The following is a 17,505-nucleotide window of genomic DNA, read 5'->3' on the forward strand; positions in this document are numbered from 1 at the left end:
AAACCTAATAAGGGAATCCATAGATCTAGTTAATGCAATTTTAGGGTGTTAACTAGAAAGAGATTTCAATTATTCAACCTAGGGTTAGACGTTACTAGTCTCGAGAGAGATAATAATATAACTTAGGGATTTCTACGGATCAAGTCAAATGAATAAATCGTCTGATTCAGAGTCAAATAACAAGTGAAGTCTAGGTGGATTTTTCCTTAGGTATTATCTTAATCAATCAAAATTTCCCAAAAGTATTTTCCCAAATTTTCTTTCTGTGCATTCTTAGTTTAGTAATTAGTTTAGATAACCAAACCTCTTAATTTTTAGGCTAGATAAAAAAAAGGAAGTAAATACTAGTACTTGTGGTTCCCTTGGGTTCAACAATCCAGTCTTGCTGAACTATACTACTGTTCGATAGGTACACTTGCCTTAATCGTGATAATAAGTTAGTCTCAAGAATGATTCATTCATAAATCTTTAAAACCTGTCACGTATATCACATATAAAATTTTTGGCGCCGTTGCCAGGGAACTAGGATATTAGGAACACTCGATTTTTATTACTTTAGCCATTTTATTTTGCAATTCAAATTTTTATTTTATTTTTATTTTTTAATTTTCTTTTCTAATTCTTCATTTATTTTCTGCTGACAGGTTTTTCTAGTTTATGACCAGAAGAAACCCGTCAGGACCACTACTTTTTAACAGTAAGATCTACTGCATAGTTCGTAAAAACCGAAGAGAAATAAGGCGAAGCTTATGATACACAGAGGAAGAGCAAGAGGACGATATTTCAACCGTAACCGAGGAGATGGATGAAAACCAAGAAAACCCGCTACCCCCTGCGATTGCTGCTAATCAGAATCCTGCTCCGCGTACTATGTATGATTACGCTAAACCTTCTTTAACAAGAACTGAATCAAGCATAGTTAGGCCTGCTATTGCCGCAAATAATTTTGAACTGAAACCTAACACCATTCAAATGATCCAACTGTTTGTTCAGTTTGATGGTTTGCAGGATGAGGATCTCAACGCTCACTTGGCAAATTTCTTAGAATTTTGTGACACTTTTAAAATTAATGGCATTTCTGATGACGCCATTCGCCTTCGGTTGTTTCCCTTTTCATTGAGGAATAAGGCTAAAAAGTGGTTGAACTCGTTGCCACGAGGATCAATCACTACTTGGGAACAAATGACCGAAAAGTTTTTATTAAAATATTTTCCATCGGCTAAAATAGCCAAATTACGTAATGATATCTCCTCTTTTGTGCTGATGGATTTAGAAACACTCTATGATGCATGGGAGAGATACAAGGACCTTTTACGAAGATGCTCTCACCATGGGTTACCACTTTAGCTATAGGTCCAAATGTTTCACAATGGCCTGAACCCTTCGACTCGACAGATGATCGACGCAGCCGCTGGCAGAACTGTCAATAATAAGACACCTGAAGATGCTTATGAATTTATAGAAGAGATGTCACTGAATAACTATCAGTGGCAAGTCATGAAGACAAAGCCAACGAAATCAGCTGGCTTTTTTAACATCGATTCCGTCACCATGCTCTCCAATCAGGTAGAATTATTAAATATAAAAATTGATGGTTTACTTGGTTCCTCACAACTACACCCAGTAATGCAATGTGAAGCAAATGGAGGTGGATCGAGCAGTTCAGAATACCCATCTTATGGCCACAAGATGGAGAACGAGTAGTTAAATTATATGGGTAACAATCCTCGATCTCAAAACAATCCTCATAGCAATACTTACAATGCAGGTTGGAGGAACCACCCAAATTTTTCATGGGGAGGCCAAGGAAATCAGAGACCACCACCCCCTCTAGGCTTTCAGTAACCATCGTACCAGTAGGAGAAAAAGTCGAACCTTGAGGAGATGCTAACTAAATTCATCTCAGTGTTAGAAACTCATTTTTAGAATACTGAGAAGGCACTCAAAAATCAACAAGCATCAATCCAAGGGCTCGAAACACAAATTGGACAGCTCGCCAAGTTGATTTTCGAACAACCACAAGGTAGCCTTCCAAGCAACACTGGATCTAACCCAAGGGAGCAACTCAACGTGATTTCCATTCAAGATGAGGAAGGGTTAGTTGCAGAACCAAGGCCACAAACGGTGGTAAGCAAAGGTAAGGATGAGGTAGGCCACAATGAGCCAAAGCCGGTAAGTACAGAATATAAACCTCGTGTGCCATACCCGAATGCAACAAGGAAAGACTGATCAAACGAACAATTTGGTAAATTCCTTAAACTTTTAAAGAAACTGCATATTAACTTACCGTTTATTGAAGTCCTTTCGTAATGCCAAACGCAGTCAAGTTTTTAAAGGAGCTTCTAGCAAATAAACGGAAGTTAGATGAAGCATCGCATGTGGAGTTGAATGCGGTATGCTCAGCCATTCTACAAAATAAGCTGCCCAACAAACTCAAAGATCCAGGGAGTTTTATGATTCCTTGTTTAATTGGTAGTTTAGATGTTCATAATGCATTAGCTGACTTAGGGTCAAGCATTAATGTTATGCCTTATAAAATGTTTAAACAGCTAGGTCTTGGGAAACCCAAACAAACTAGGATGAGCATTCAATAGGCTAATAAAACCATTAGATTTCCTAGAGGTATCATTGAAGATGTTCTTGTTAAGATCAATAAATTTATATACCCAGTAGACTTTGTTGTTCTAGACATGGAAGAAGATAATAACGCACTTTTGATTTTAGGATAACCCTCTTTAGCGACTGCTAGAACCATTATTAATGTTGGTACAGGTGAACTCACACTTCGTGTGGGAGATGAAACAATCACCCTTCAAGCTCGTAATTCGAATAACACATCAAAAATTGAAGGTGGTTGTATAAATCATTCTACTAAAACTGACCATGTGGTGCGACCTACTTTGCAGGAAATAAGTTTGGAGAACCTACAAGAGCCATGTTCAAGCAACATCAAAGGACCTATCTATGAAGAACGAAGGCTACAAATCGAGGAGCTAGATGAAAGGTGAACACAGAAACTAAGAACACTTGATAAACCGAAATTGATCCAGGATGAGCTCAATACATCACCAAATCAACTTAAGGTTGGATACAAAGTACTACTAGATGCAGCAGACCCTCGCATTGCTACTTCTGAACCTAATGAAGAAATTCCTCTTACGGTACTCAGTATTTTACCATATGGTACAGTCGAGGTAATTCATCCAAAATTTGGCACATTTAAGGTAAACAATACTCGTATTAAAACCTTATGTTGATAAAGTTGATAGCAGGGATAAGGAGTGTAAACTCCTCGCACCACCTTGACCATGCAGAAGAGAGGCAACTCCAGCTTAAGACTATAAATAAGTGCTTCTCAAGAGGTAACCCGAGCACTAATAGTAATGATTTATTTAAGTTCTAGTTTTTCACATCTAACCTACTAACTGAGTCTTGAAACACAGGGTTTTCCCATCCACACGGCCAGGCACACGAGCGTGTCATAGGCCATGCTCACACCACAAGAGAAGACACGGCCGTGTTAAAATAGTGTAATTTTTTTCCCCAACACGGGATGAGATAAGCCGCCACTGCCATGGGATAAGGCCATGGGCGAAACTGCCAAAACAACACGGGCATGCGACACTCCAGTGCTTTGAAACCGTGGGCGAACCAAACGCCTGTGCCATCCATCCGTGGTCGACAGTGTCAAAATGAACATGGGCGTGGACCTATGTACACGGGCATGGGAGAAGCGAACGAAGCAAGACACGGCCGTTCGACACAGCTGTGTACACCCACACGCCCAAAGAATAGGGCGTGGGCCGAATGTTAGACGCGCCCAAATTCAAAATTCGTGAAACACACAGGCAAAAATTAGGCCCCATGCCCGTGTGCCCCAAAATCTATATAAACCCCTCACAATTCATTATCTCCCTCCCTAAAAATCCCTAACCCTAGCCGCTGCAAACTTTACATGCCCTACCCCTCACGCCCGTGCGCCACCTACAACACCGATTCCGACGCCCCAAGCTACTTCCTTTTGTGTTTGTTTACTCTTTTCTCTCTATTTTCTTTAAATATGTTGCTTACTTCATGATTTCTCTACTCTATTGAACTATTTTGAATGAATATTCATAGTTAGAATATTAAAATACTCATGCTTGTTTTATAAAAATTTTGCCATTTTAGTTACTACATTATGCTATATTCTTTCATTTTTCCTTGTTTCCATGAAATTTATGCTTACCCACATGCATTCATTTATATTTCCGTTGCATTATTCCTATAATCCTATAAGTTGATATATTTAAATGTTTTAGTTTGTATCATCTAGTATGTCAATCTCATGAAATATTCATATTTAATCATGATTTTCCATACTATTCTTGGGTCATATTGGTTAAACTTCAATTTTTGTTCACTACAGATATACTATGTCATCCTCACGAGGAAGGAAAACCACTGTCCCAGCTTCGAAGAAGAAAAAAGGACGAACGTCATCCTCGGGTCCTACCGCAGAGATTAGACACCTATTCCTCCAGTTTCCCTTGGGACCCCAGGAAAAATTATATCAGATATTATGGGTCTGACCCCTAGGTGTGGGCCACTACAGTGACTGGGCCGCACTAGAATAGATTCATTTGGCTGACGCGGTCCGAGCCCTCCTGACGACTGACCCCTGGGGGCTCTTCTTTGAGATCGTTGAGCCAACGTATATCGAGTTCACATTGGCACTCTGCTTGACGTTCCATCTTCAGATCGTCATGACCAACTTCAACGATCCTAGAACGGTCCAATTCCACCTTGGTGGTCTAGTACGCCAGTTGGGCGTACCCGAGTTCGGGATTGCACTAGGGCTATACACAGATAAGTTTATGGACGACAATGAACTCGACACCCTCCACCGCCACATCCACTACTCCCCCTCAAAATGATGGAGGGACCTCGTCCCTGCCTCGGCCACCTACGATCCTAACCTCTCCAAGGCATCAGCTCTCCCTCCATCCTTAAGGTATCTACACACCATCTTGGCTCACACTCTGATAGGGAGACGAGAGAGCACCGGTGTCGTCACCACCCACGACGATTATTTCTTATGAAGCATGGCGAACGGGCACGTCCTCGACCTTACTTACTTCATCGCCCTTGCCATCTGCCATCAGACAGAGCGACATAGGAGAGGGGTCATCTCTAACGGGCCCTATGTGACTGGACTGTCTCAGCACTTCGGGCTCCTCAACACAGTAGCACAATCATTCTCCCTCACTCTCATCGGCCAGATGTCCCCACAAGGCATCTCGAGCATGCTAAGTATGAGGATGATCGAGAAACGACGTGACACCTACCTTCCTCAGTACCGCCTTATCCAGTCCACCAAGGAGGAGGACCCAAAGGACATTACTGATAATGTCCCTCCACGTCATGAGGACCCACCGTCTCAACCACCACCCATCCATCATCGAGTTCATGCGGCGGCTTCATATTCTGACATCTCTGAGCGCCTTACACGATTTGAGTAGCAATGTTTTCAACGCTTTGATCACATTAATGTGACTCTACATCAGATTCGTCAACACTTCCACATCTCATTGCCACCCCCACCTCGCGAACCATCTAACTATGAAGATGTTTAAAAACTTTTTATTTTTTATTTTTATTTTCACTTTTATCTTTATTTATCTTAATTAAGTACTTTTTATTTCATTTTCCTTTAATATTATTTTAATTTTAGTTTTTATAATTTTTATTGAATAATTTATAGTTTTGGCTATTTTATTATGAGTAATTATGCTTCATTATATTCCCTAAAAAGTTCTGATTCTATCACAGTTATAAAGAGCTCCAAAGCTCATCATCCCATAGGAACTACAAACTCTACTGGGAAAGGTTCTCCACGACTGTCATGTCCTGCTTGACCACGACCATAGCTACCACCAAATATATTATTCTTTTGGCGCAGAACTTATGGACTAATGAACCTCTACCACCACCGCAGAACTTATGGCTGATTATTCTCCATCACTCCAATTCAAGGAGTTCATTCATCATTCAAGAAGTTTCATTTCTCTCCCTATCTTATGATTATATATCTATCTTTTCCAATATATCTACCTTTGTACATTGAAGGTAATGTACATCTTAAGTGTGGGGAGTCTTTTATATCATCATTAGAAATCCCTGAATTTTATCTTATTCTCACGTGAATTGCTCATATCACTATTAGAATGAATTTTAATTAATTTATGATTTTTATTGATATGTCTTGAATTAAAACATAGGCAATTATGCATTGATTGTTTAAAATTTAAGACATTAGGGAATCAAGCATGGTAAGTTGATTTTTAAAGAATTAAAAACTTTTAGGTTGTTTCCCTAAGTTTAGGTATTATCTTGAGTTGAAATTCACAAGTTTAAACATCAAAAAGCCATAATTTTTGTGAGATCTTGAGCCTTTAGAGCATATTTTATTCCTTTCATGCTCACTTTCATTATGAGTGCGTCAATTTTGATTTGTTATTCTAGAACTTGTTTGATTATGCATGTTAGGACCATACCATTTGATTTGATATTTCAAAAGGATAAAGGCACTTAGGTTTAACCCACTCCCTCCACAAAAGTCTACCTCCATAATTAACCCTTAGTGAACTCCTTTTGAGCCTAACAAGCCATTAATTGATTTACTTTCAATATTAACCCATAAAACATTATTGTTGAAATCCCCTAATTTGATCCCTATTTTTGTCGAGATTTGACTTGAACAAGTTGCTTAGCTATGTTTTGTTCTTCTATGTATTTGACTTGTTCTTAAAAAAAATTACTTACATACATGTTAGTAGTAATTTGTCATTTTTGAGCTTGAGTGTTAATTCCATATTCCGAGAAGAAGCTCACTTGTATTCCATTGATGACTAGTTATTTTTCTAGCTAGGTAATTTTTCAATTCAATCTCGATTCTAACCTCTTCTTTCAGCTTATGACCACACCCCCTAACCAAAGCACATTACAACCCTCTAAAAGACCTTTTTGATTGATGTATCAGCTCAATATATAGAGGTGGAGATTTGATTTTCAAGCAAGCCTATGGTAATAACTTTTCATATTGACTAATGAGTGCTTTAATTGATGTCCTTAAACACCTTGAGTGATTTGAGTGAATCTTTAGTGAGGATGTTAAACTCTGCAATATTTTGATCAAAGGTAATCACTTAGATGAGGGGAGACACCTATGTTTTCGTGATAAAATGCTCAACTGGGAATGTTTGAAACTTTGATGTACTTTTAGTTGAATTTTCAATGTATGAGTACTTGTAACACCCCGAATTTGGGCCTAGAAGTATTGGGCCTTGAGTGGGGGTCCGTAAGGAGGTTGTATATAGGTATTTAATTGTGCAATGAAATGAAACAATTAAATGTTTGCTTTAGTGGTTAATGGCTTTGAGAAGTTTGGAGAAATCTTGGGTTTAAACTTGGGCTTTAGCAAAAATTTTGGTATTAAGTGAAAAAAAAACTTGGATGCTTGGATGAGGGCCTTTTAAATTATTGTGGTAAATAAATGACACAAGGAAGCATGTAGTCTAGTGGTTGTGGCGTCATTAAGGTTGTATGGGAGCCTGGGTTCAAGTCTTGGCTCTTGCAATTTATTTTGTTTTTTTAAGGGAACCTGGACTTTGGCCTTTAGACCTCATAATTAATTGGGGATAAAATATGACACAAAAAGCCTTGTGGCTTAGTGGCAAGAAACGTGTGGAGCATCTAAGGGGAGGCATGGGTTCGAATCCTATGGCAAAAAAGGAGCATTTATTTTGCTAACAGGGGGCGGCAAGAGTTGGTGTTGAATTTAAACTCTGATGTTAGAGGGATCCCACATCGAGAAGCTAACATAAGAGTGTATGCAAAGCTGGCTTTAAATAAAGGGAACCATGAGGAGAGTAAAGGTACCTTTCTTGGCTAATCCCTTTCGCTGTATGGCGTGCTCGTTTGGGTTGGGCATCGGCTAAGAGTGCTCGGAGCGTGGATTAACTCCAGTCTCCTATCAAGTGTGTATTACTCACTACTCTAGCTATAGGATGGCTACTTCGGGCCGCGATGGGCCAAAAGGGGTCATGTGGGCCTAATGGGCCTACGGGCCCAATTGGATAAGTTGTTTGATTGTGTAGTAAATATTGGACTAGGCTAGGTGAATCTTATATCTGTGGCTAGATTTGGGCTAAAAGGGCCACACGAGCGTGTGGGCCCATTTGGGCCGAGAATAGGCTTTAGGCCCATTCGTATTGTTATCCCTGTTTAGAATACTTTAGTTTACCAAATTATCAAAGTACCCCCGATTTACATAATTACCGTTTTACCCTTGATTTACAAAATTACTGTTTTACCCTCGATTTATAGAATTACTATTTTACCCTTGATTTACAGATTACTGTTTTACCCTCGATTTACAAAATTACTAAAATACCCTTGGTTTACAAAATTACCAAAATACCCTCGATCAGTAAAATTACCAAAATACCCTAGTCTGTAAAATTACTAAAATACCCCTGGTTTGTAAAATTACTGAAATACCCTCAATTTGTAAAATTACCAAAATACCCCTAGTTTGTAAAATTACCAAAATACCACTGGTTTGTGAAATTACCGAAATACCCTCAATTTGTAAAATTACCAAAATACCCCTGATTTACAAAGTTACAGAAATACCCTTGACTTTCTAAAAATTATGGAAATACCATTGGTTTACAAAATTACTAAAATACCCTTGGTTTGTAGATTTACCAAAACAACCTTGTAAGATGAAATGACTAAAATACCTCTATTAGGTAAAAAGACCGTAAAGCCCCTGTAGGGTAAAGTGACCGTAAAGCCCCTATAGGGTAAAGTGACTGTAATACCCTTGTATGGTAAAATGACGAATATGCCTTTATGTTCCGTATGACTGATGTGCTTAGGATTTACATATATTGATATTGGATTAGTTAAGTTTGAGTGACAGGTGGTGGTTATCGTAAGCGATTGATTTTGGAAACGTTTCAACTTCAACCCGTAACAGGTGTGTACTAACCCTCGTAATAGCTTAGATTAATATTTGCTGAGAAGCCGAAATGCTAAAATACCGGTATTTCGGGAACTTGTAATGTTGCGTTTGGGTATAGATGCAATAAATACGATAAGATCGGTGTTTGGATCGATGGAACAGGTAAGAACTCAATTTTGTGCACGATGGTAAGTTGGGCCTCAATGGGCTGAAATTGGGCCCAATAGGCTTTCGGACCCATTTGGGTAGAATTGATAGAAAATGGAATTTGGAAAAGTTGCACGTTAACACGGTTAGTATTGTTGTAAAATTTGGGTTAAGTAGGCTAAATCGACATTCGTAGGGCCCATTAGAGGTTTTGGGCCCAAAAGCCCGAGTTTGATAAAGTGGGTTAAAGATCATTGTTTAAACACTCAAAAATATTGATAATTGTAATGAACATGGAAAACCTTGATATTTGGTAAAATTACAAAAATACCCTTATAATGTGAAAAATGACTGTTTTGCCCTTGTGGGCAAGTGACTGACTTGGACTGTGTGGTTGACGGATTTGATTGTGAATATATGTTGGTGATATGAATGACTTGACTGTGATTGTTTAATTCAAAAATGAGCATGATATTCTGCATACATGACATGTTGCATTGGGTTGGGTTTTTATATGGATGGAGGAAGTGCAAAAGGGCTTATGCCCCAGTTTACCAAAAAGGGCTTATGCCCCAGTTTATTGAAAAGGGCTTATGCCCCAGTTTACCGAAAAGGGCTTTGCCCCAGTTATTAAAAAGCCTAGGCCTCCAGATATATGATAAAGCAACTATGTTGTCAGTGGTGTGTTGGTTGGGTGGGTTGAGTTATTCCCCACATGGTGTGTTGGTTGGTAGGGGTGGAGAGTAGCGGATGGTGGGTTGAGTAGTCTCCCCAAATGGGCTTGCATACATTCATTGGTATTTCATGTGTTATTGAAATGGGCTTGCATACATCCATTGACATTACATGTGATATTGAAATGGGCCTAAGGGCTATATCGTTTACAGTAAAGGCTTCGGCCCAATGATATGATTTATGAAAAGGCTTCAGCCCAGTGATATGATTTATGAAAAGGCTTCGGCCCAGTAACCGTTAAACGAAAGGCTTCGGCCCAGTATATGTCAAGACTAAATAGGGCTTTGGCCCAGATTGTACTGATACTGTGTTTTCACTATTTGTTTGTTATTGGGATTACACACTAAGTTTTCGTAAACTCACACCGTTTCTAACTGTGCAGGTAATCCCTACGTTTAGAGGGTTTGGAGCTGTGAGGGAATCAGAGATGGCCACACTACTGTTTCTGTTTCTTTTAATTACAATAAGTAGCTGATTTATTTCTTTATAAGTTTTATCTTATTAATATTATTGTTTGGTTTTGGGTTGTAATAAGGCCATTTTAATTATTTTTCTGGGATTATTTGATTTTTAATAACTTTAATCTGTTTGTTAATAAATGGGCTAGACTTAGGACGTGTTTTCAGAATGATAATTGTTTTCAAAATAACACTACGCCACGATTATCCGATTTATCAAAGATTTCAACTTAAATAAATTACAACTCGATTTAACCAAGTGTGGCAATGGTTGTGGGCATGTCTAGGATTCGATCCATTAGAAGAGCTTGGTACTTAAGTAGCCTTCATGGCTCACCTCCTCTGTTACGGATTCCTACCTGGTGCCCAGCTCCCATTCACTTTGTTAGCTTAACAAAAGTCGGTTTTTAAAGCACTAAAACGAAACATGGGTTTTTAACTTCAATGTGGCACATCAGATTCGGCCATAACGTCTGGGCCGGGTTTGGGGTGTTACAGTACTTATGGATTTTTTTGAGATATTATTGATAGGGATTATAAATGGAGAAGAATTTATTTTGATTGTGAGTTAAGATTTTGCTTGAGGACAAGCAAATACTTAAGTGTGGGGCTATTTGACAAACCGAAATTTATACATATTTTTATCCCATGCTTAGCCCATTTATGAATGGTTTCTCCTTAGATTTGGTGAATTCGATGCTCCTAATCCTTTAATTTCATGTTTTATACTTAGGTGAGCATAAGAGAGTAAAAAGAGCGAGAAACGGGCCGAAAATAGAGAAAATGGACCCACGTGGGAAATCAACACGGCCTAGACTTCCTCACACGGGCGTGTCACAGGGCCGTGTCCATTTTGCAGGATTGAAGCACGACCTACACGGGTAGACTACACGTCCATGCCTATTCAACAGCCTTGACCACTGGCTGGAGTAATCATACATGGGCGTGTCCCTGTCGAGCCCAAGTATAGTCTTATTCGAAAAAGGTAAATTTTTAGGGCTCTTAGGCATTCAAAAGCCTATTTAAACACCTAATGAGGCACTTAAGAGAGGAGGCAGAGTAGGAAGCAAGGAATTACTCAAAGAAAGCCGATTGATCCATCTCAGAAGTTGGATTCATCATCAAGACTAAAGATCTCCCTTCAAGTTCCTTCAGGAGTTTTGGGTTTTCTTATATTTTGTTCTCTTTATGCTTTTGAGATGTTTTCTTTCATAAATATGAACTAAACCCCCTAAATACCTAAGCGGAATGAAACCTAAGACGGATCTTGTTATTATTATCTAAATTGTATGATAAATATTTGACTTGTTCTTAATTATGTGTTCTTAATTCTTGTTTTAATATTCTAGGATATTGATTCAAGCTAAGCTCTTATTCAGAGGAGGAATAGACCCTGTCTAAGAGTAAAATTGTCATAATTAAACAGAGTTGATTGCACGCCTAGAGATAACGTGACAAGATTTTGCCGGATTAGGGCGAAACCTAAAAAGAAAATCCATAGATCAAGTTAATGCAATTCTAGGGTGTTAATTAGAAAGAGATTTCAATTATTCAACCTAGGTTTAGACGTTATTAGTCTAGAGAGATAATAATATAACTTAGGGATTTCTACAGATCAAGTCAAATGAATAAATCGTCTGATTCAGAGTCAAATAACAAGTGAAGTCTAGGTGGATTTTTCCTTAGGTATTGTCTTAATCAATCGAATTTTCCCAAAAGTATTTTCCCAAATTTTCTTTCTATGCATTCTTAATTTAGTAATTAGTTTAGATAACCAAACCTCTTAATTTTTAAGCTAGATAATAAAAAGGAAGTAAATACTAGTACTCGTGGTTCCCTTGGGTTTGACAATCCGGTCTTGCTAAACTATACTACTGTTCGATAGGTACACTTGCCTTAATCATGATAATAAGTTAGTCTCAAGAATGATTCATTCGTAAATCGTTAAAACCTGTCATGAATATCACGTATCAACCTTCAATCTTACAAACAGTAATTTGTTCATATACATCGTACTTTACCATATCACAGAATTTATACCCGTTGAAATACCCAGGTGATATACAGTACATATAAATCAGTAATCCATCAATTCGTTATCATTTTTCGCTCTTTCAAGCTATGAATAGTAAGCTCGTCCTGAGCTGTTGGATAGTAAGCTCTATTGAATTGAAACGATAAGCTCTGACGAGCTAAATCAGTAAGCTCATACGAGTTAAGAACAGTAAGCTCTTTTGATCTGATTTATAAGTAAGCTCTTACAAGCTGCGGTGAGTCCACAACACATGCAGGATCTCAACCAAAATGGTAACCCTAATAACATGTCACTCGTATCCTACGAATTTATACGGTTCAAACGGGGCACGGTAATAAATAAACTATATCAATAAGGCATCCACAATCCAATTATATCAACTACTCAATTATACATATTCATTACAATTATTTCAAGTATGTAAAAGTTCGATTCTAATTATACAAATCGCTCGGATAACAACTAACAGCTATTCGTTAATCTTTCCTTTTCCCCGATCTAAACTCGTTCGCAGCTTATCTTGATCTATATATTATCAAAATTAGCTTATTTAATCAACTATTTATGCAATTTAGTCCAAAATAAATTTTAGGGCTATTTTATAGATTTTCCCCTAAACTTTCACATTTTTACAATTTAGTCCTTTTCACATAAAATTGCAAATTCATGCAATTTAGTACAATTATAAGCTAGCTGAATTTTATAGGGACTCCTAACAGCCTATATCATTCATTATTTCACGCTTTTAACTACCGTATTTTACAATTTCACAATTTAATCCCTATTTTGCATTTTCGTCAAAAATCATTTTACAAAACTAGTTTAACTATTAACAAATATTCAAAATCTATAACGCCCAGAATTCATGCCTAGAAGTATTAGGTTTTGAGCAAGGGTGCAGTTAGGAGATTGCACATAAAGATTTAATTATGTAGGAAAGTGACACAACTGAGTGTTTAGCTTAGTGGTTGTATGCTCTGAAAGTGTCTGGGAAGTCATGGGTTCAAGTCTTGGCTTCCACAACAATTTTGGTTTTTTTTTAAGGATAAACCCCTATCTTTTGTCAGTACGGTTATAAATAAAATTTGGTAAGGTATGACATAAAGATCCTATTGATCTAGTGGATCTGGTGTGTGGATGTTTCTCTTGAGGTCTAAGGTTCAAGTCATGGCAAGGTAAAAAGAGTATTTATTTTGCTCTCTTGCCATGTGAAAAGCAGAAGCCGACTAAAACTCTACAAGGTAGAATTTGAATTGGTCAAAGAGAGAAGGGTAGAGTAAATCAAGGAGGAGATAAATGAGGATTCCTAGGGAGGGAGTGTGGAGGAAAAGAAGGAGTTTGAATTTTTGTGGGAAGTTGGTCGAATGGGGACTCTAGGCACTGATGAATTCAGCCTAGGGGTCCTACACCTCATTTGGTTAGTTTAGCACTCTCATTTTCCTTTTTGCGTTTTGGGTATTTTTCCTTTGTTTTCTGAATAGCCGATTTTTGCTAAGGGACTTGGATAATTTCTCGTTTTGACCATCCGAGCACTTGCCTATTTTCATTTTTGGCTTTTCACAAACAGCAACTGACTTCTCTTCCTCTCCTTCTCAACTTTCGGGTTTTTGCCTAATCGATTGTTTCCTCCTCTTCCCTCTGATTTCTTTTGCTTTTCTACTGTGTTGGCCAAATCTAGGGTCCTTTATTCTTCAAAGCCGAACATCCTTTTTTCCACTTCTCTACTTTCGTCTCTTGGCTAGATTATTCTTGGTTGATTATCCTTTTACTTTTCAGGTATTTCTAGGCTTGGGCCTTAGCTAGGTATTGATAAGTTTTCTTCTCAGGGTTTGTCGTCTTCTTCTTCTGGAGGCCGAATGTACCCTTCCCACTCATTCTCTTTTTCACCTTAATGATTGACTTGTAATACTATGATCTTACCGAATGTTGCTAGGGGCTCGATTTCTATAAGCAAGGTGTTGAGCTGATTACTTTTCCTTTACAAGTGATAATTCCTCTACTGGTAAGGGTTCAAGTTTTAGACATCTCTGTATGGGATTATAGATGTTTATGAGTTAGTTAACTGTTCTTGTGAAGGTAAAGCTTTTGGAAGGAGTACGTGGAGTTAAAGCAAAGGAAGGTTGCGATTATTGTTTGGTAAGTAAATGTTTTGGTTGCAACGGTTTCAATATTATGGTATTGGATTAACAAGGGTTGAGACAAATGAGGGGTTATGGTTGATCATAGGTTCTTGTTTCAGAAGTGGTTCGGTTGCAACCCCATAGCAGGTGTGTATTTACACACTGAATAAACTGTAGAATGGCAAAAGCTGAAAAGTCGAAATACCGAAAAGTCGAAAAGCTGAGAGAATGGCCTTTTGACCACACGGCTGTGTGAACACTCATGTGGTAAGCCAAGCCCACGAATCATGGGCGTAAGACTGTAGAGGCCACCATGGGCGTTCTCATGGGCTTAGGCTATTTTCAGCCTCGATGGGCCGAAATGGGCCATATGGGCCCAATAGGCTCGTAGGCTCCATACAGATAAATTCAGTGGTATGGTGTAATTACCGGATTAGGTTGTGTAGTAGGCATGGCTGTGGTAATTTTTGGGCTTGATGGGCCACACGAGCGTGTGGGCCTACTTGGACCGCATTATGGGCCTTGGGCCCATTTACACTGTTAGGACTGTTAAGGTTACATGAGTCACTCGAGGCTACTGTAGACCTTCTGATGGGTCGATAAGAGTACCTAGATCCCAAGAAAGGTAAAATGACCAAAATAACCTTATAGGGTAAAATGACTATTTTACCCATTGAGGGTAAATGCCTGATTTGTGCTATGGTTTGACTGTTCTTTCTGAGTATGACATTATGCATATATGTATGATTTATGAAATGATATTTTGCATGGGGATGAGTTTATATATTTTGGAGGAAGTGTACTGTACTGATATGGTCGTACGGGTCGCACAAGATGACTGTGGACCTACTGATGGCTTTGTGCCGCTATTGATGGCTCAGTGCCACTATTGACGGCTTTATGCCACTATTGATAGCTTTGTGCTGCTATTTGTGCCGCTATTGATGGCTTTGTGACACTATTGATGTCTTTGTACCGCTATTGAAGGCTTCGTGCCGCTACTCATGGCTTTGTGCCATATACTGATACTGGTAGCTTTGTTGCATTACTGTTACTGGCAGCTTTGTTGTGATATTATTACTGGCAGCTATGCTGCGATGCTGGTGTGTTGGCTGGATGGGTCGACTTTGTCCCCACATGGTGTGTTAGTGGTACAGAGTGGTGTGTCGGCTGGTTTGGGTTGGGTTGCATGGTTATACTGTATTGTTACTACAATAGGCTAAGGCCCATACTGTTACTATTCCGTAATGGGCTCAGGCCTATGCTATTACTGATCTGGGCTTAGGCCCAAACTGTGTTATTCACTGTTTGTTTGATATTGGGATTACACATTGATTTTTCGTAAACTCACCCATTTGTTTTAACTGTTCAGGTAATCCTTAGGCGAATCGGTGCTACGAGGGACTCAAAGATGGCCACACTACTACTTTTGTTTTCTTTTATTCGCTATTAGATTTTGTTTTGGGTTTTGAATTATGTAATAAGCCCCTCTAACTTTCTTGTTTTTAATTTGGGTTTTTGTTTATTATGATATATACCTGTTGGACGTAAAACGCGGTTTTCCAAAACGATAACTGTTTTAAAAACACTACGTTTTCGCAACACTTTTGAAATGGCTCCACAACAAACAGAGTTTAAAAAGTAATGAAAATTTAAAATGAATAACAATAGCTAGAATGATTTGAGATCTAATACAGAGGATTTAAATTTCCAAACGGGCTTTCATCAACAAGAGCAAGTTTTCAAAAAGCACTCCAATGTGACGTTGCCTGGTTTGGCTATAACATCTAGGTTGGGTTTGGCGTGTTACAAAATCCATCATCAAACATCCAATTACTCAAACATTCAACAATGGAAACATGAAAAATCTTTAAAAATTTCAAAATCTAAGGAATGGGCTAGCTAGAATACGAAGCAATGATCTCAAAAACGTAGGAATCATTAAAAACAGATCAAAAACCGTACCTTAATGAGCAATTTAACCAAGGCCGAATAAAAAACCTAGAATTTATTCTTTTCTTCTTGCCCAATTCGGCTAAAGAAGACGATGATAATATAAAATGAATTTTGGTTTTGTTTATTATATCATTCATTAACCATTTACCATTTTAACCTTAAAATAAATTCAAATTTTCATTTATGCCAAACCATTAACATCCACTAAGATAGAAATGGTATATTTATCACTTAACGACCTTTACTGTAATTTTATATAGCTATTTGACACTTTTAGCTAATAGAACAATACTTTTACGCTTTACGCGATTTAGTCATTTTTACCGAATTAAACATTCAAACAGTAAAATTTCTTTACAAAACTTTCACACAATAATTCTATCATGCTTTAAACTGTAATAAAATAATAAAATAAATATTTTGACCTCAGGTTTGTGGTCTCGAAACCACTAGTTTGATTTGACTAAAAAATGGGTTGTTACACTCATCTTCAGGGGTGGGTTGAGATATCCTTAGGCTTTGTCATGACACCGAAGGCAGTCTAGGAATTCTTCTATTTGGATCCTTATAATTCAAAATTCAGTGCTCCGTGTTACAACACTGAGACCAGTATCGAGCTAGCACACGTTTTAATGCTCTCCTGCACACTCACAAAGTATATTAGCTCACCCTTAGGCCTCATTCGGCCCCTAAGGTCAACAAAAGTTTCAAATTACACACTCTATTTGATTATTGGAAACACAAAAATTTATATACTTTTTCATACCTAACTTTACTTAAATTCATGCAAACCTAGTTAAATTCTTGTCAAAAAATAATTAAATATTATAAAATAATTAAATTGTGTCAAAAATATGAACATGGTGAATTTAGTTAATTTTATACTTAATTTTGATTAATTTTGACTATTTTCGATAGATTCACGCAAAGGGCGAAAATTGGCTCGGCTGACACTACTGAAAGCACAAAACCGAGAAGCAATTCGAAGTATCAAGGCACATTAATTTCTAGCCTAAGACGGTCTAGAAATGTGTCTTAATTCAT

General features: G+C 38.0%; 1 non-coding gene across 1 annotated transcript; it reads right to left on the minus strand.

Annotated features, from left to right (window-relative positions):
- Window positions 1–1,230: 1,230 nt before the first annotated feature.
- LOC121231111 (small nucleolar RNA R71) lies at window positions 1,231–1,337 on the minus strand. The gene has a single exon (XR_005929179.1). It is a non-coding gene; the product is annotated as a small nucleolar RNA R71 (small nucleolar RNA).
- Window positions 1,338–17,505: the final 16,168 nt, after the last annotated feature.

This window comes from Gossypium hirsutum, chromosome A06, assembly GCF_007990345.1.
Source record: "Gossypium hirsutum isolate 1008001.06 chromosome A06, Gossypium_hirsutum_v2.1, whole genome shotgun sequence".
NCBI classification, from domain to species: Eukaryota; Viridiplantae; Streptophyta; class Magnoliopsida; order Malvales; family Malvaceae; genus Gossypium; species Gossypium hirsutum.